Genomic DNA, 20,636 nt, shown 5'->3' with positions numbered 1-20,636 from the left:
GAGGTCCCTATATGAAACAAGTTTCTAGGGTAGCGACACCCTCCCCTTTCCTCCTTGCTTATGTTGCTGAAGTGGCCCCTAGAAGGTCCAAAACTCCCATAAAAAGCAAAGTTTGGGTTCAGTTGCTACAGTGAATATATATTATGAGCAAGAGCTTTATTCGAGGCAAGCTCAAGCTGGCACACACTGATGATGATATCTACAGATGAGGAAATTATACAAATGATGATGACACGTCCCATTGATAAAGAAGAATTGGTGACTGCGCTCACACTAATTCCCCGTCACGCTGGAAGCAGCCTCCTAGCCGCGGTAGGGACAATATTAGGAATTGCGTCGGGTGTACAGTTTCAGCCGATAAACGTGCACAATTTCTGTCCCACGGCAACGGTGGTCGGAGGGAGCATTAAGTGGTGAGATACGGTAATTAACGGGGGACGTTTGTCCAATCACCGTATAAGGCCCTATAAAACGACTGAAAAATTTTTCACATAAGCCGGGAACACGCACGGGAGTCCACAGAAGAACTTTGTCTCCTGGGGAAAAGGTGACAGCGCGGTGAGTTGAGTCGTAGCGAGACTTGCGAGCTTCCTGAGAGATGCCCATGTTGATTCGAGCCAGATGACGGCAGTGCTCGAGGCGAGACAAAAATTGTGCGGAGAAAGGGCCTACTGAGCTTGCAGGAGCCGAAAGGAAGGAGACGTCCAGAGCTCCACTTGGAGAGCAGCCATGGACCAGAAAATAGGGAGAAAAGCCGGTGGTGCGTTGCGTAGCTGTATTGTAGGCGAACGTTACGAATGGCAAAATGGCGTCCCAGTTCGTGTGGTCAGGGTTAACGTACTACATGGCAATCATGTGCGATAGGGTACGATAAGTGGACATGGCAACCAAGCCGCGACGATATCACCTAACGTACCCCTACTCGTGCAGGTTTTGACGGGATGCCTTTTTTCGTCGACCGGCTCATCGGCGTTTTGCACGGGCCAGCGTGATCTGCGTCACACCTTTGATGCACCGTTCAAGCTCAGCACGGGTACCGTTGCAGGTGATATATTTGTTACGCCAGTGGCGCCGCGCCTGCAGCCCGAGCATCATCTTTACTGCGCACACCTACGTGGCATGATGACGTCACCAGTTCAGCCCTCCAGCGCCACGCCAGCGGCTATCAAAGGGACGCCAATTGCTTCAAGCGGCAGTGGACACGGCAACCAAGCCGCGACAATGTCACCTAACGTACCCCTACTCGTGCAGGTTTTGACGGGATGCCTTTTTTAGTCAACCGGCTCATCGGCGTTTTGCACGGGCCAGCTTGATCTGCGTCACACCTTTGATGCACCGTTCAAGCTCGGCACGGGTATCGTTGCTGGTGATATCTTTGATACGCCAGTGGCGCCGCGCCTGCAGCCCGAGGATCATCTTTACTGCGCACACCTACGTGGCATGATGACGTCACCAGTTCAGCCCGCCAGCGCCACGCCAGTGGCTATAAAAGGGACGCTAATAGCTTCAAGCGGCAGTGGACACGGCAACCAAGCCGCGACGATGTCACCTAACGTACCCCTACTCGTGCAGGTTGGTGACTGGAAATATGGTTTTCGTAGTGACGATCCTTGCTTAATAGTGTTGCCGTGTCCCCACACCGTTCTAAACGGCATAAGTGACTGTTTTGCGCTAGCGGGCCTGTTGCTTTCACTGTCGGGAGGTGTCGAGCAAAACCCTTGACCTATTACGGATGCAATGTTTAAGGAACTGCTAGAAACGCAAAAAACTATCTTGTCTAAAATTTCGCAAATGCAATAGCAACAGGCCTCATCTGAGTCTGCTATGATTCAAGTTCAAAACAGATTATTAACAATTAAGAAAAAATTAGAGTGCATAGATAAGTGGATGGTGGGCTGCTAAAGCTTGAGAATGCAGTCGATAGGAGCCACACAGAACTGAGTGTTCTGTGCAGTAGGGTTGACGACCTAGAAAACCGCTCGAGACGAAACAACCTTATCATTAGAGGCGTAAAAGAAGAAGGCCCTGAGAATGATGATGACTTACTGAAAAAAAATAAATGACGATATATTTGGCTCCATTCTCAACCAGAAACTTAATTCTATAGAAAGAATATATAGACTGAGAAAGAAATTTCCTGGCAAAGACCGCCCTGTAATCCTTAGAGTGGCACACTACCGAGACAAAGTAAAGATACTGAAAAATCGTTTCAAGCTAAAAGGCACTCATATTAACATTTGTGAGGACTACTCAAAACGTGTAACTGAGATACGGAGAAACTTGTGGGTCTCAAGTCTAGAAGAAAGAAAGAAAGGAGCGAAAGTTAGACTGGTTTATGACAAAGTTCTCATCAACAATGTTTTGTACACCTGGAGTGATCATGCTAAAGAGAAGATCAAGTGCAAAGCATCTGCTAAACCCAACCACCAATGACCTGAAAGACAAAAACAGGCCGACTTTAAGATCATCAACTTAAATATTCGCAGCGTACTGAACAAAAGTCACCTAATAGAATGTGCAACCTTGGACATGATCCTGACATATTGGCAATCACCGAGACATGGTTGCACAGTGATGTACATGATGTGGAAGTTACACCGCCAGGTTACGTCTTAATTAGGAAGGACCGAGGCGGGAGAGGAGGCAGGGTAGCACTTATGATTAAAAAAGACATAAAGTATCAAACTTTGCCAGATGCTGGTGATATTGAAGCCGTATGGGTAAAGATTCGACTAAATGATCACCATGTGTACATTAGAGTTATGTACAGATCCCCCTGTTCTCCTGCTACGACTGTGACAGACTTAAGATGTTTTACGAAATATAATATGCACCAGGACGACAAAATAATTTTGCTTGGTGATTTCAACTTACTAGGCATTCAATGGGATTCAAATGATATTATAGGAAACGAAGTAGCTCATAGTGAACGTCTTTTGGACATTGCCTTTTGTTTTAATCTATGCCAAATTGTGTCTAGCTACACACGTGTTTTTAAGGCTGTGTCATCTATTCTCGACCTTGTATTTGTATCTTCACTCCTGGAGGAAAATGTTAAAACATGTGATGTAATCGAGGGCATATCAGATCATCAGATGGTTATGTTTTCCTTAGATATGGCGTCCGCTAGGTTGCATAAGGATTACAAAAATACAGTTCTGAACTTCGCAGCTGCTGATGACTTCTGTGTTTTAGAAAACTTGAAAACTCTTTCGATACTTTTGTTCTCCAGCAAAATTCAAATGCATGTACAAATAGACTATGAGATTATTTTTTGCAGGTGGTCACTGAATGCATTCAATTCTATATTCCAACACGACAAAAAAAGATACCAAAAAAATCCTTGGATAACGCGTGACGTGGTTCATGCCAAAAGGCAACTGAATTGAAAACGGAAAGCTCACTCAAAGAATCCTTGCCTTGAAGGGAAGGAAACTATTCACACTATGAGCCAGGAATTGAGACGTCTAGTTAAAAATTGCAAAGATAATTTTTATATTGTTAAACTAAAAAAGTTCTTGCACGAAGCGCTCGAAAAGTTCTGGAGATACATGAATCCAAACAGAAAAACCTATCTTGATGCAAATAAAGAAAACTCACAAGCACGTGCTGAAAGTTTTAATGCCTTTTTTTCGTCAGTATTTATCCACGATGACAAACAAGTACCGGCTTTTAATGAGGCTTCTGACACACCTGCCATAGAAGGAATAACGATTAGTGAACAAGGAGTATTGAACCTGCTCCTTAAAATCGACAAAAAGAAAAGTGCAGGACCTGAAGGAATACCAAATGAATTTTTATATAGGTACGCAGTTTGGGTCTCGAAGTATTTGGCAATTACTTTCCAGTCCTCCGTAAGTAGTGGTTGCTTTCCCACTGCTTGGAAAGTTGGTAAGGTCATACCGATACACAAAGGTGGTACTACTAACGACTGCAAAAATTTCCGTCCCATCTCGCTCACAAGCACTTGTTCAAAGATTCTCGAGCATATTGTCTCCAAGCATTTTTTGGCTTATCTAGATGTTCACAACCTATTATACTCTCAGCAACATGGATTTCGAGAAGGCCTATCTACTATTACTCAGCTTGTTGAACTTCTTCATGATCTCTCCTCTGAAATTAACTCGCAAGGTCAGGTTGACATGATACTCTTATATTTTGCAAAAGCTTTTGATAAGGTGTCCCATGCTAAACTGGCATTAAAGTAAACACTATCTTTGAAAACCCAAACCTAACGCAGTGGTTTTCCTCCTATTTCTCCAATCGCAAGCAGTATGTTCAAGTCAGCACGAAAAAATCTGCCCTTGCCAGTGTTATTTCTGGAGTTCCCTAAAGCAGTGTCTTGGGCCCACTACTGTTTTTGATTTTGGTCAACGATTTACCTAAAGATATTACGGTCCCCATAAGGTTTTTTGCAGACGATTGCGTAATGTGTAAAACAGTCAGGTCTCCTACCGATCAATCAGAACTAAATCTAAACCTCAAAAAATACAAAACTGGTGCACCATTTGGCAGATGGATCTAAACGCCACAAAAACAGTACCGATGACCGTAACTAAAAAAACGCATTCTAAATACGGCGTACTCTATAAACGATCATGAGCTTGGCAGAGTAGAACAATACAAATATTTGGGTTTATTATTAACTTCCGATCTACGATGGAATTCGCATGTAGACTCCGTTTGTGCAAAGGCTACCAAAGCATTGTGGAGACTTCGGAAAAATCTGCACCATGCTAGCCCGGAAATCAAATGCTTGGCTTACAAGGCTCTCGTACGGCCAATTATGGAGTACGCAAAGGTGGTATAAGATCCGTACACAACATGTAATCGCACTAAGCTAGATAGAATACAAAGATTGGCGTCACGTTTCATATTTAACAAATACCAGTGCTGCCACTCCCCAGCTCAGCTTTGCAAGCTGGCCCACCTTGAACCACTAAAACAAAAGACAGAGTATGAAAGACCTAAATTACTCGTTTGAATCATTAAAGAACAAGTAAAAATAGACAAATCGAAGTATATGTTTATAAAAACTGGGAAACGTCAAGGCACCGACATAACATGTACATCCCCCCTCCCAGATCACACAACGATTGTTTTAAGTTCAGTTTCTTTCCGCGGGCGATCAGTGAGTGGAACAGGCTGCTAAATTCCACTGTCTTATCGAAATGTGTACCTTCTTTCTTGAAGGGCCTAAAGGATGTGGTGTATAAAGATGTATAGTTTATATTTTGCTTATTATATGTCCTCAAGAGCAGAGTGCTTTGGCTATTTCTTGCCATTCATTGTTATGTATAATAGAAATTGTATAGGGAGTACCTATTTTTTGTATGTATATTGGTTTTTTCCACCCCTGTTATAGCCCAAATGGGTCTGACAGTATAATAAAATGAAATGAAATGAAAGCGTTTCGTCAAGCCATTTGTTTGAGGATGGTAAGTAGAAGTTGTTTTGTGGATGGTGTTGGCGGCACATAGTACCTCAGCAACAATAGAGGAAAGAAAGACCTTGCCGCGGTCGCTGAGCAGAACACGTGGAGCACCCTGGCGTAAAAATATGTTACGCAGAAAAAAAATCAGCTACTTCAGTGGCTGTACCTGCGTGCAGTGAGGCAGTTTCCGCGTAAAGAGTGAGGTGGTCAACAGCCATTACAATCCTACGATTTCCATTGGAGGTCACGGGAAGGGGGCCGTACAAGTCTATCCCGACAACTTCGAATGGCAAAGCGGGACAAGGAAGAGGTTGGAGAAAGCCAGAAGGGGCAGTAGTGGGTCATTTCTGCCATTGACATAAGGCATACGAAGAAATATATTTGGCAATCGCGGATGAGAGGCCAGGCCAGGTAAACCGACTGCCTATTTAGTCGTACGTTTTGTGATAGCCGAGATGCCCGGCAGCAGGATCATCGTGAAATGTCTCAAGAACCTGACGTTTTAGACAACGTGGTGTAACGGAGACCCATTTGTTTCCCTCAACGTAGTAAATATAGCTATGTCAAACACCATCGTGAAGCTTGAATAGTTTCAGTTGTCGGTGAAGTCGGGCGTTTGGAGGAGAAGATGTACCCTCTAAGCGTGCTATTATGGAGCGGCAGTAACGGTCAACGCGTTGATGCGACACAAGGGTAGAAGGGCAGCCGAATGTTAGCCAACTGAGACCTGCGATGGGTAATACTGATGTGGAAATTGGTGACGGTGGGCTATTACGGTTGGGCAGAGGGCTGCGAGAGAGAGCATATGCATCTTGATGCTTCTTACCAGACCTGTAGACGACATGAAAGTTGTGCTCTTGTAAAGGAAGCACCCAGCGGCCAAGACGACCCGATAAGTCCTTTAGCGACGAAAGCCAGTACAATGCGTTGTGGTCGGTGATGACTGTGAAGTGGCGGCCGTGTAGGTATGGACGAAATTTTTGTATCGCTCATACAACAGCAAGACACTCTTGTTCGGTTATTGTGTAATTTTTCCCGGCAGCAGTCAAAGCACGACTGGCGTAAGCGGTGACACGTTCGCGTGCGGTGTTGTCACGCTGCAGTAGAACGGCACCGAGACCATGACCACTGGCGTCAGTGTGAAGAATTGCGGGTGCACCTGGATCAAAATGACATAGTACCGGGTCAAATGTCAGGGCTTGATTCAACGCCAGGAAAGCCTTTTCATAGTCTTCGGACCAGACGAATGCCATGTTACTTGCGAGCAGTTGATGAAGTGGAGAGACAAGCCTTGCGAAATTGCGTATGAATCTCCGAAAGTAGGATGCCAAGCCGAGAAAACTGCGCAGGTCTTTTAGACGCAACGGACGGGGAAACTCGATGACGGAGGCAAGCTTTTCAGGATCCGGTCGACTACCGTATTTGCTGACTAAGTGCCCTAGAGCCTTGATCGTCTTGCTTGCGAAGGTGCACTTTTTTATTCAGCTGTAAACAACCTTTCGCAAGGCAACCTAGGACTTCTTCGAGACGTTGTAGATGTTGCGAAAAGGTAGACGAAAACACTATGATGTCTAGGTAGCATAAGCAGGTTTTCCACTTCAGGCCACGCAGTACGCTGTCGATCATACGTTCGAAGGTAGCAGGCGCGTAACAAAGTCCGAAAGGCATTACGTTAAATTCATATAGCCCATCTGGGGTGGTAAAAGCCGTTTCTCTTTGTCAGATTCGGACACTGGCATTAGCCAGTAGCCCGATCGCAGGTCGAGGCTCGAAAAATACTCTGCGCCACGCAACAAATCTAGTGCGACATCAATTCGTGGGAGAGGTTAAACATCTTTGCGCGTTATTTTGTTCAGTGCCTGGTAATCAACGCAAAAACGTACCGTTCCGTCTTTCTTTTGCCCCAACACAACTAGTGAAGACCATGAACTTGAGGAAGGACGTATGATATTCCGTCGAATCGTGTCTGATACGTTTTCCTCGATTATCTTCCTTTCTGCGAGGAACACGCGGTATGGGCGCTGGTGAAATATTCGGGAGCCGTCAGTCTGAATTCGGTGAGTCGCAGAAGTTGTCATTCGAAGGACAGCGGAATGAACGTCAAACAAAGGGCGATGTCTGTTCAATAAATTCAGCAATTTTTTACTCTGGGCTGCTATCAGATCAGGGCTTATCGTAACCTATAGAGGAGTGGGAGAGTTGAGTGGCAGCGTGCTTGGCTCTGGTAGGTCTTCTTGACTTGAAGGGGCAACAATTGCAACGGGATGCGGGTCAAAATCGCATGTGACTGTTGATCCACAGGGCAACAATAAGGGTTCGGGGGTCTGATTTAATGCAGTAATAAAACCAGACCCTTCAGAAAAACGAACAAGGCCTGGAATGATCAGAATGCCTCGATGTACCATGTGGCAATAAGGTAGTAAAAGCACGTCGTCATCCACAATGTTGCTGCAATCAACGCTAATTAATTCTTCTCGGGATGGCCAAAGAACATAATTTGAAGTGGTGACGAGACGAATGCGCTCTTTGGGTCGCGATACAGAAGAGTCGGTAGAATTGATATGGATGAGGCGCTGATGACAAGATATAGAAGCGCGTGCAGATGACAGAAAATCCCACCCCAATATGAGTTCGTGGTTGCACTCACAGAGAACTGCAACAGCTAGTAGGCGACAAATGGCGTTCGTCGCAGCACGGAGAGACGGGCCCGAGTAAGGTGTTGTTACTTTGCGGAGACAGGAGTAAAGGTCAGAGCGGATAATGGAAATAGCTGCGCCAGTATCCACTAGAGCTTCGACGCGTATACTTTCGGCTAACACTGTTAACAAGTTCGATGGTCTGTCTGGAGGAATTGCTGGCTGTCCGGTGGATGCAGTTTCCCCTCCTAGAACTGCATTGGTGAGTTTTCTGAGTGGGCATTTAGAACATTGGAGACGGGTCGCAGAGGCGACACGGAACGGCAATTGAGAGATGGTGAGCGGCGGCGAGACTCACGGGAGTTCATAGGCAGACCACTACTGTAAGGTGGAGACAACGAACGCTGAAAAAAGACCGGTAAGGCGTGCGCTGGTAGTTCTTGAATGAACTGAAGCGTTCGCGTTTTTCTGGAGCGTAGCCACGTTGCTCGCCCTGTTGACGCCTTCAGGAAAAGCGAGATATGACCCCTATAGCCACAATAATAACAGATTGGGCGTTGAGGACGCGGTATGGCGTAATACGGCTGTGGACGCATCGGTGGTGGCACTGACGCCACGGGTACATGGCCACCTGGTGTAGCCGCTGGGATAGTGGTGGGTGCTGAGAGCGCCGCGACTTCTGCGTACGTTGGTATTTGACAAGGTCTTGAATCGGCAGAACAAGGTGAATGTGACGCAGATGCAATCTCTTGCCTATTGATGTCCCACAAGTTGGTTGGAGCTGAGGCTAAAGTAGACAGTGGGGCGCAGGAAGAGCAGCATTCATGAAGCTCCTCACGAACGATGTCACGGAGCAGGGCACGGATGTCGAGGGCCGCAGGAAGACGAATGCCCGAGACATCACAGAAAAGACGAAGATACTGAAGTTTTCTAGTCTCCGGCTAATGGTGATGGCATCTTGAGTCGTGGTAGGGTTTTGCGACGCAAGGGCGTTGAATGCTATGGTATTTATGCCTTTGATAATATGGCGTATTTGTTCGCTTTGAGGCATAGCTGAATTTACACGCTTGCACAAGGCAAGAACATCCACAAAGTACGAGGTGTATGATTCACCAGCCAGCTGAATGCGTTCAGCAAGCTTTTTTGTTGCTGCTTCAGCGTGAATACTGGGAGAACCGAAAGGGTGACGAAGCTGCCGTGCGAACGTGTCCCAGTCGGGAAGATCATGGAGGTGGTTTCAAAACCAGGTTTTGGCAACATCAGTAAGGTAGAAAGGGACCGTACGCAACTGGTGTAGAGTATCCCACCGGTTCAACTTGCTGACGAGGTCGTAGGTGTGTAGCCATTCTTCCCCGTCATCCCCTTTGAGACCCGAGAATACTGGCGGATCACGCTGGTGGCTGTGGATGGCCAGGGTCGACGGTGGAGGCTGCACTGGGCTGGTGGTGTTGGATGGACCACGATTGTCTTGCACTGCCATGGCAGGTGGCAGTACACGACGACCCGAGTGGAGCTCCAGTGGTAACGTGCGAGAAGACTTGGGTATGGAGAAGCACCGTCTACCACTTATGAGGAAGGCTTTATTCGAGGCGAGCTCGAGCTGGCACACACTGATGATGTATCTACAGATGAGGAAATTATACAAATGATGATGACACGTCCAATTGATAAAGAGAAGTCGGTGACTGCGCTCACAATATAAATGAAACAAAATGGGAGAAAATGAGTCGTACAATAAACGGTTACCTATATTAACCTAAACGATACAAAAAAGAGCAAGTGGGATATGCGTTACTCAACTGGCAACGTTGTGCAGTTGTGTAGTTTACTCCACTAGCCATGGTGTCTCGCATTGTACATCGTGGTTCATTCAGTTGTAATTAGTTACGTTCTCCAAATGTGTTTTGTTCGTGCTGTGACACAGGGAACACGCTTCTTGTTGTATCCTGGCAGTGACCATAGGGCGTGATGTTGTGACGCGTGATTAAAGCTGGTTTTCGCTCACGCAAGGAAAAACCACTGCCCTACTGGGGTATTAAAAGGGTGCGTGGTTCGTCTTTTTGCAGGCTAAGTGGCTTTGTTGGTCCTTTTAAGGACGTACGGCACCGGGTCTAACAGTCTCCCAGACTAGCTCCAGCGAATAACATTCAGTCCTCACGTTTACACCTTAGATGGTAACCGCTAGTCCGATGAATCCCCTCAAAACGCCAAAATTCGCCCTCACACTTACCCCTTATGGGGTAACCGTTTGTCTTCATATTTACACTTTAATGGGGAACGGTTAGTCTACACACTCGCCTTCGCTGGACGAACGGGTGGCCTACTGAAATACTCCAATCGAATGGGCTTTTTATCCATCATTCAAATATTGTTTTTCTATTTACTCTCCACCAAGCCTAATACTTTTTCGCCTCTTTTTTTGCGCAGTGAGCAACAAATGGCGCGGAAAAAAACACCCGAAAAATTATTAAGCCATCTTTGTGTCACTACAACAAGCAAAGGCAAAGTGAGACATCGAGGTTATTTGTTTTTCTATATACACAGAAAGTTTCTTCATTCTTTAGGTGAATTCATAGTTAATTGTAGAAGTGCAGCCTCATTGTCACATCTTGTGCAGTCCTAGTGAAGTTTCTCCGACAGATGCGATAGAAGACCGGCGTTGCAGACGCCAGCACACACAGCCATCTGCATGTTCTGTGCTACGGTGGTGCAATAAGATTGTAAAAATAGGTAATGACACGTGACAGAAGATGAAGATGCACGCATATGACAAGGACGTGTAAGTTGATATAAACACATACGTATAAAATATGACACGCAAATAACTTTACCTTTAGATCTCGTAGAGTCCTTAAGCTGCTCCGACGAAGTCGATGGATGACAGGCATAGCTGATGCCTGCGCACACACCCACAGCCCTCTACGCGGTGTGTGCTAACGGCTGCACAAGAAGATTGCAAAAATAGTCACAGGTGACAGAGGATGAATATGCATGAATAATACAAACACATACAAGGAAAAATAAAAGACAGGTGTAAAACATGACATGCAAATTAATTTCACTGTCATGCCACACATTGTCATGCAAAGACGCATTAAGATCTCCGTAGCGGAGCAGCTTAAGTGCAGCGGCTGCAACCACAACTGTGAGGTGTCGCGAATCATCCTGCGGCCGAAAATTCGGCAAGTACTAAGCGAGCAACGTCGTTCACCTCGAGCAAGCAAACGCGAGACCAAACATGGCGACACACGCGGAGCGTCTGCCACCAGCCAACCTCGAACAGTAGAGTGGGCGTACGCTGGCCCACAGCCACGAACCACACCTAGCTGGTCTGGAGCAAGCTGTGACAAAAGCGACGGTAATGCGGCTCTTTTTCCTTTAACTCGAGTGAGTGCGAGTGCAGCAAGAAAACGCGAGCCTGTCACCAATGGCTGGCACCAACCTTTTTGCAATCAATTGAAGAGAAAGCCAACTGTAATGGCGACCGATTTTCACAGAGCTCCAACGCCAGAAAAAGCTCCCCGCCTGAGCCGGTCCAATTACAGCGCGCGACATGCTACAACCGAACTTGATAAGAGCAACTGCAATGTGTTTCGGACTACTCGCAGCACAGTGAGTTGTACAAATCGCCGAATATCGTGAGGCCGGGGCTCATCCGTGTCGCCACGCCGGCGAACACAGACGAACACTCGATGAGCGAGCGTCCGGGCGGCCAACGACAATGGCGGCCAATTTCCAGGTGGTCAAAAAGCACAGGTGAACTGCAGACGCCCAATTCGACCATCGCGGTGCGTTTTGTGTGTGTGATTTACAGTACGACCGAGCCAGTTACATGCAAGTACGATTCGTATCGCACACGCGACCAGTGTGGCAGAATACATAGTGGGCACCAACCTGTGAAAAAATTCTGCTACAACTTCTGCCCTGAGTGAGACTGAAATGCTGTATCCATAGGCCAGCTTTCTTCTCGGCAGCCAAGTTGGCCTTTACTCTGAACAGGTGGTGTCGTGAGTAGTCGTGACCATCATGACTAAGCCAGAGATATAGACCGTGGCATGTCGAGACTTGCTCCAGACTTCATGTGTGTGACAAAGCGTAAAAGCAGCTGCGCATGTTCATCGAAGCATACACACCAAGCGCTGCGGCGTAATTCCTATATAAATATAGATCGTCGAGCTCTCTGAGTGCAGTGCCACGCCAACTGTCACGAGCGAAAGAAGCGGAAAGACTGAGCCGGCATTTCTCTGCTGTAGCTCCTGAATGGCCTATCTGTTCATGGTCTATTTTATCGGCCTCCATTACTCCGTTTTCGGGTATTTTGCCTTTAAGCGTATAAATGTGTGACTAGCAGCACTGCAATGACGTTTTTTTTGTGCCCATTTTGAGAATTTTGATGTTATGTATTTCTCGTGTGGTGCGCAAAACTTCCTGAAAAGTGAGAGTTCTACAGGTGAGGTGTGCCGAAGCAGCGCATTTCGCCTTCTTGATGTCGAGCTCTAAAGAAAGCAGCTCGAACTGGTCAAGCGCTAAATGTTCCTGAAGGTGCGTTGATTACAACCTCCACCTGCTTTGAATACGTGCACACGCACAGGAATTTGCAACAAGTGGCATGCACTAGACGTGCAATAGACGTGCTCCTGGAACTTCAACAAAAACAGGCAAATATTCACGCTTCGAAAATCCACGTCGAAGGAGTTGCACGAAAGCATTCGCGTGAAATATTTCATAGCTACACTCCATGGTGTACCTAATTTCTAATAGCACGACGTAAGTTGAACAAAGCAAAACCATTTCCCGCTGTTTTTTATTCCAACTCAGCATTGTTGGCCACATGGCCACGTGATGGCGGGCCAAACTGTCTACGTCTTGGATGGATGGATGAATGTATCCGGCTGTGCCCTTTAGACCGGGCGGCGGCTCATGCCACCTAGCCATAATGTTCAGTACTATCAGGATGTATTGAAAGATGGAATTTCACTCGCGCCTCGATTGTAAATACCGATCAGTTAGCATTCTCCTGGTTCTTTCTATGCAGTTATAGTCTCATTTGCTCCCATGTCTCTAAACCTGAATGCTTTGAAAAATTCTGTAATAGTATTTAAGACTATAGGGTGCATCCCTTTGCAGGACATTATCATATGTTCATTAGTTTACTCCTCCTCTCCACACGCACAACATACCTTTCCTGTGCCTGGGTATTTGGCTTGGTACGTCTTGGTTCGCAATACTCCCTTGTCCTCGAACAGCAGAGAGCTACCCTGAGAAATACCGTAAATGTTCTCTTTCGCAACTTCCTGCTTGAAAATTCGGTAGGTCTTCTGTGATGATTTTGTAAGCATTCCCATATTCCACATGTCCCTCTCTGTTTCCTCCACCTTCTTCTTAACCGATGTTTCCCTTTGGCTAAGTATTCTGCTGTTGTCTAAATACTTGCTCGACAGTTTTCGAGTTTGCTTCCTTCATTTATTACCAATCTTCATGTACAAGTAGCTGAAAACTTTCATAGCTCAACGCTTCTCTCCACTTTTCACAATCGGACATCAAATTCTATCTTGCTGCTAGCTTCCCTGCACAAACCATGTCCATCTCATGTCCCCCTGTACCCCTTGATTTGGGATATTCCCGTGTGCTCTCAAAGCAAGTCTACCGATTCCACCTTGTTTATTTTCCACTGTTGCTTGAACTTCTCTTTCATGCACAAGATCGCATTGCCGAACGTCAAACCCGGGACCATGACACCTTTCCAAATCCCTCTCACGATGTGATACCAATCATAGTACCACAGTGCCCTATTTTTCCATACAGCTGCATTCCTGATGCCCATAGCGATTACGTATCTTTCGTGCTCCTTTATATACTCAACCCCGTTATTTATTGATACACCCAAAAATTTGTAGTTATCCACGATTTCTAGCGTGACTTCCGGTATCTTATGCTCACTACCTTTGTTATAATAAAAGTCACGATTACGTATTTTTTTCTGCTCAACTTCAAATTTAGCCTATTCACACTGGCTCTCATTAACACTGGTGTCTACCGATTCCTGCTGATCTTTCTTGTCTGCAATTTTTAGTATATCACCTGCATGCATCAATGCCTGTAAGGACTGTTCAACGTGTTTTTTTTTTACTTGGCGAAAGTTTGGCTGAAGTTGAGTCGACTACCTTCTAGTTTGGTACTAGTCCCTGGGGATACAGCATAAATAAAAAGGTGACAAGAGAAATTTCTGTCAAAGCCCGCGTCCTACCTCTATAGGTTAAAATACCTATTCTTCGCATTCGATAATTACCTTGTTACTTTTATGAATATCTTTTAGAAGAATAGTTATTCCATCTTCCACATCTAGTATTTCCAGTATACCCTACAAGTCTTCTTGAATTACGCAATCGTAAGATCCCTTGATATCAAGAAATGCCAGCCGCAGGGGCCTGTGTTCTTTTTTCGCTATTTCAATACACTGCATCAATAAAAACAAATTGCCTTCAACCTCCTTCGTTTACGGAAATCATTTTGGAGTTTTCCCAGCACCCCCTCATTATGTCTGTAGTCTTTCCTTTACTCTCTGTGTCACCAGCCTGTAAACCACTGATGTCATTGTTATAGGACGGTGGTTGTTTATAACGGCTTTGTTTTCCTTTCCTTTATCATCATCATCATCATCAGCCTGACTACGTCCACTGCAGGACAAAGGCCTCTCCCATGTTCCGCCAGTTAACCCGGTCCTGTGCTTGCTGCTGCCAATTTATACCCGCAAACTTCTTAACCTCATCTGCCCACCTAATCTTCTGTCTCCCCCTAACCCGCTTCCCTTCTCTGGGAATCCAGTCAGTAACCCTTAATGACCAGCGGTTATCCTGTCTACGCGCTACATGCCCTGCTCATGTCCATTTCTTCTTCTTGACTTCAGCTATGATATCCTTAACCCCCGTTTGTTCCCTAATCCACTCTGCTCTCTTCTTGTCTCTTAAGGTTACACCTACCAGTTTTCTTTCCATTGCTCGCTGCGTCGTCCTCCATTTAAGCTGAACTCTCTTTGTAAGTCTCCAGGTTTCTGCTCCGTAGCTAAGTACCGGCAAGATACAGCTGTTATATACCTTCCTCTTGAGGGATAGTGGCAATCTACCTGTCATAATTTGAGAGTGCTTGCCGAACGTGCTCCACCCCATTCTTATTCTTCTAGTTACTCCAATCTCGTGGTTCGGCTCTGCGGTTATTACCTGCGCTAAGTTGACATAGTCTTTTACAATTTCAAGTGCACTATTACCTATCTCGAAGCGCTGCTCCTTGCCGAGGTTGTTGTACATTACTTTCGTTTTCTGCAGATTAATTTTAAGACCCACCTTTCTGCTCTCCTTGTCTAACTCTGTAATCATGAGTTGCGATTCGTCCCCTGAGTTGCTCAGCAATGCAATGTCATCGGCAAAGCACACGTTACTAAGGTACTCCCCATTAACTCTTATCCGTAGCTTTTCCCATTCTAGGCTTCTGAAAACCTCCTGTAGGCACGCGGTAAACAGCATTGGGGAGATTGTGCCCCCCTGCCTTACACCCTTCTTGATTGGTATTCTGTTGCTTTCTTTATGAAGCACTATGGTAGTAGTTGATCCCCTGTAGATTTCTTCCAGAATGTTTATATATACTTCATCTACGCCCTGATTCTGCAGTGTTTGCATGACGGCTGATATTTCTACTGAATCAAACGCCTTCTCGTAATCTATGAAGGCTATGTATAGTGGTTGGTTATACCCTGAGCATTTCTCTATTACCTGATTGATAGTATGAATGTGGTCAATTGTTGAGTAGCCTGTTCGAAATCCTGCTTGTTCCTTTGGTTGATTGAATTCTAATGTTTTCTTTACTCTGTTAGCAATTACCTGTGTAAATAGCTTGTATACTACAGAGAGCAAGCTGATCGGCCTGTAATTCTTCAAGTCCTTGTCATCTCCTTTCTTATGTATTAAGATGATGTTAGCGTTCTTCCAAGACTCTGGTACTCTTCCCGTCAGGAGACACCCCGTAAACAGGGTGGCTAGTTTTTCTAACACAATCTGTCCTCCATCTTTCAGCAGATCTGATTTTACCTGATCCTCACCAACAGCTTTGCCTCTTTGCATGCTCTCCAAAGCTTTTCTGACTTCTTCTATTATTACTGGTGGGGTGTAATCTGGGTTACTGCTAGTTCTTATAGTATTAAGGTCGTGGTTGTCTCGGCTACTGTACAGATCTCTGTAAAACTCCTCCACTATTTTAACTATCCTATCCATATTGGTAGTTATTTTGCCTTCTTTGTCCCTTAGTGCATATATCCGACTTTTGCCTATCCCAAGTTTCCTCTTCAATGCTTTGACACTTCCTCCGTTTTTCAGAGCGTGTTCAATTCTCTCCATGTTATACCTTCTTACATCGCATACCTTACGTCTATTAATCAACTTCGAAAACTCTGCCAGTTTTATTTTGTCTGTTGTACTTGACACTTTCATAATTTGACGCTTCCTAATTAGGTTCTTCGTTTCCTGAAAGCTTGCCAGTGTCCTGTCTTACTACCCTGCCTCCAACTTCCACTGCACACTCCGTAATGATACTCGTCAGATTATCATTCATTGTATCTACGCTAAGGTTGGTTTCCTCACTAAGAGCCGAGTACCTGTTCTGCAGCGACACTCTGAATTCCTGTACTTTCCCTCTCAGTGCTAGCTAATTGATTGGCTTCTTGCGTATCAGTTTCTGTCGTTCCTTCTTCAAGTCTAGGCGAATTCGAGACCGTACCATTCTATGGTCACTGCATCGTACCTTGCTAATCACTTCCACATCCTGCACGATTCCAGGGTGTGCACTCATCATGAAGTCTATTTCGTTCTTATTTTCGCCATTAGGGCTCTTCCATGTCCACTTGCGGTTTTCTCGTTTTCGGTAGAAGGTATTCAAAATCCGTAAATTATTGCGTTCTGCGAATTCTACTAGTAGCTCTCCTCTGGCGTTTCCAGTATCGATGCCATAATCTCCTACTGCCTGGTCTCCAGCCTGCTTGTTCCCTACCTTTGCATTAAAGTCGCCCATCACTATAGTATACTGTGTTTTTACCTTACTCATTGCCGATTCCACGTCTTCATAGAAGCTTTCAACTGAAGCGTCATCATGGCTGGATGTAGGCGCGTAAGCCTGTACTACCTTCATCTTGTATCTTTTATTCAGTTTAATTACGATACCTACCACCCTTTCATTAATGCTATAATATTCCTCTATGTTGCCAACTATGTTTCTGTGAATTAGAAACCCCACTCCCAGTTCTCTTCTGTCTGCCAAGCCCCTGTAGCAAAGACGTGCCCATTCTGTAGCACCGTATAGGCCTCATCTGTCCTCCTAACCTCACTGAGCCCTATTATATCCCATTTAACACTCTCTAGCTCCTCGAATAGTACAGCTAGACTTCCCTCACTAGATAAGGTTCTAGCGTTAAACGTTGCCAAGTTCAGGTTCCAATGGCGGCCTGTCCGGATCCAGAGATTCTTAGCACCCTCTGCTGCGTTGCAGATCTGACCGCCGCCGTGGTCAGTTGCTTCGCAGCTGCTGGGGACTGAGGGCCGTGAGTTATTTGACGTAAACATGTGGGAGGAAGTGGCCAGATACTGCACCAGGGTGGCCAATCCTTCTCTGGTGAGGGAGTGCGTTCTCAGCGGTGTTTGCCGGTGAGGCCGCACCCCTGGCCTCTTAATGCAGTTCCATCAACACGCGGATTTTTTTTAATCCGGTTGGAAACTGCACGGTACCGGGATTTGAACCACGGACCTTTTGCATGCGAGGCGGATGCTCTAACCACTACGCCATCGCCTTTATAGATCATGCTACTTCTGCTTAGTTTCCATCCATTGAGAGCTTCACCATCAAGTATTGTTTTGCTCCCTGCCTGTGTTGACGTTTGCTTAGAGTTTGGTTCTTGTTTCTTTATTGTCATGATTGGGATGCCATCAGGGCCTGTGGATGTGCTATTCGAAACTCTGTTTTCGGCCATTTCTCGCTCTCATTGTCCCACTGCAGGCACTGAGCTAATTGGTGCATCCTCAACTGGTACGGTGCATGCAGCGTTTTCTTGGTGTTTAAATTTTTCCGTCATCATTGTTTTTATATACTCCATATCCTCATTCCCTTCTAGTCTAACTCCTTGCACTGTAGTTGTACACGTCTGTTCTATGCTTGTCTTAGTACTCAGAGAATTAGGATACTTCCAAAATTTTGCAGCTGCCATTCTTTCCTTTTTGTTTACATCCACCATCCATTGGACCCTTTTTTTTCCCAATCGTTTCACTGATCAGATGGGACGCTTCCTTTCTGCAGCTCAAACAGTTTTCTCGCTTTAATTTTAAATCATCTAAACGTTCACCTCTTTGTCTACCATAATCGTGTTCCCTGGAGGCTTCCTGACGTCTTACTATGGCTCTCTGCCTCACCACACCAGCTCTTGGGTTTGTGTCTCCTTTTCCCGGTTGATTTTATACGTACTTTAGCGAGATTTGTGTACGTCCCCTCTGTTCTAGTATCCTAATGTTCTATTTCTATTCGCCTTTCTGAAAAAATTATTACCATATAGTTGCTCGTAATGCAACCTTTTTGATTTCATTTTTCTTCCAAAACTTAGCATTATACGTTTCTGATCCCTACTTAAGCTTCTAAACTCATGTTCATCTCTTTTCATCAGCTTTAGCTGATCATACATCCTATGTGACAATGTGTAACCTATCGTCGACTGCAGCATTCCCACCTCGCATTTATGTGCCCTGCGCATTTCTCCGCGCTGTTGCAAATGAATAAATCTTGTCTTTCACGCATATCTTTTAGAAATATACCTTTGGGTCAGTATGTCCATCCATATCTTCTATGGGCACATTCATATCTTCTAATATAATTACTTCGCATTCTTCACGTAGTTCGTCAATGGCATTTCCTATGCACTGCACGGTTTGTAGATTTTCCTCCCTGGTATTTGTCACTGTCCACAAGTATAAATAACACAGGTGCGTGATTTGCCCTCTCACTTTCCCTTTTAGCAAAAAATTTTCTTTGCACTTCTGCTTGACCCTTTGCCAGTCTGCACATTTACGAATAAATGTATGCACCAATACCACCCCCTTTCGGCTTCTTTCTGTTCTATTACAATATTGTTATGGGTAGTCGTGATTCTTAGGATGTTCTTCCAAGTCTCTAAGATGTGTTTCTACAAAGCCGTGTATCACCGGCCTCTTCTCCCTTAGCTCTTCTTCTCTCTCTTCCCACCTAAGCATATTCTGGCCACCCTGCATCTGAATTGATTCGGCCCTTGTGGCTATGTCGATTTCTGCCCCAGACTCTGCGTGTCTTAATTATTGGTACCACTTTGAAATCGTATCTGTCTATACCACCTGTCAAAAAGTTCGCCTGGTTGTTTTCCTTGTTACAAGCTATCTTGGACCCCGAAAGGCCCGCGTGCCCTCCTGCCCCCCCCGCCCCAAAAAAAAAGCTACTGTGCGCCCTGCAAGTCGCTGACCCACCTCATTACCTAACCTCCCATCGAAGTGAATTCTGTCTTGTTGAAAACGACCCGCCGCGGGGATCTAGTGACTAAGGTACTCGGCTGCTGATCAGCAGGTCACGGGTTCGAGTCCCGGCTGCGGCGGCTGCAATTGAGATGTAGACGGAAATGGTGTAGGCCCATGTTCTTAGATTTAGGTGCACGTTAAAGAACCCCAGGTTGTAAAAATTTCTGTTGCCTTTTACTACATCGTCTATCATAATCTTATGAAGGTTTTGGGACGTGAAACCCCACATATCAATCAATCTCGTTAAAAACCCCCCAACCAACGCACCTCCCTGTTTATTTCCACCACCTCAAAGCCTCTCTCTCTCGACTCATCCGCCATATCTCTTGGTTTCCATTGACAACTTCTCCTTGCAGGTTGCTGTCACTCACCGATACCTCCGGTATTGTGCATATCAATACGTGTACCTGAGGAGATATGGCGCGCATGTCATAGATCCCTTTTGCCGGTGTAGTCGCTAATCCTGCTGTATATTCATTTAAGACATTCTTCAAACCACCTGCAATTATCACGAGGTTTCTTCCATCCGCTGTAGTTTTCAGTTTTGCGCTCGCTTGCCTCATGACTGTTTCCAGCTTGTGTCATGGGAACGTTCCTGCTGCAACCCTCTTGCACCTTTTACCTTCTCTGATTTTTCATCTGCGCATCAATTCAAATTCGAGTTTCCGGTGATTATCACGTGCAGAAAGTTTCAGCTGCAGCGTCCTGCACCTGGCAGTTATTTGCACTTGTGACGCCGGCAGTTTTTTCCCCTCCAAACCCCACCACTACTTCACTGAAGCTGGCTCTTGCGACTATTGAACCAGCTGAACGTGTTCTTTTCTGAACTTGCTTGCTCTTTATTCTCCACTGTTTTTGTTGCCAGTGCCCTACCATTCTCTCTGTCGGCTACTCTTTTATTCACCTTCGCTAGGGCGTCATTGGCGAACCTGAGCCTTTTTCCCGAAGCCCTCAATGTTTATTGCTCTGTCGTGAACGAAGTCTCCAGCTCGGCAA

Source organism: Rhipicephalus microplus, chromosome 4 (genome assembly GCF_043290135.1).
Source record: "Rhipicephalus microplus isolate Deutch F79 chromosome 4, USDA_Rmic, whole genome shotgun sequence".
In the NCBI taxonomy this organism is placed as follows: domain Eukaryota; kingdom Metazoa; phylum Arthropoda; class Arachnida; order Ixodida; family Ixodidae; genus Rhipicephalus; species Rhipicephalus microplus.
The sequence above is the reverse complement of the archived record's forward strand: the minus strand, read 5'-3'. Positions refer to the sequence as shown.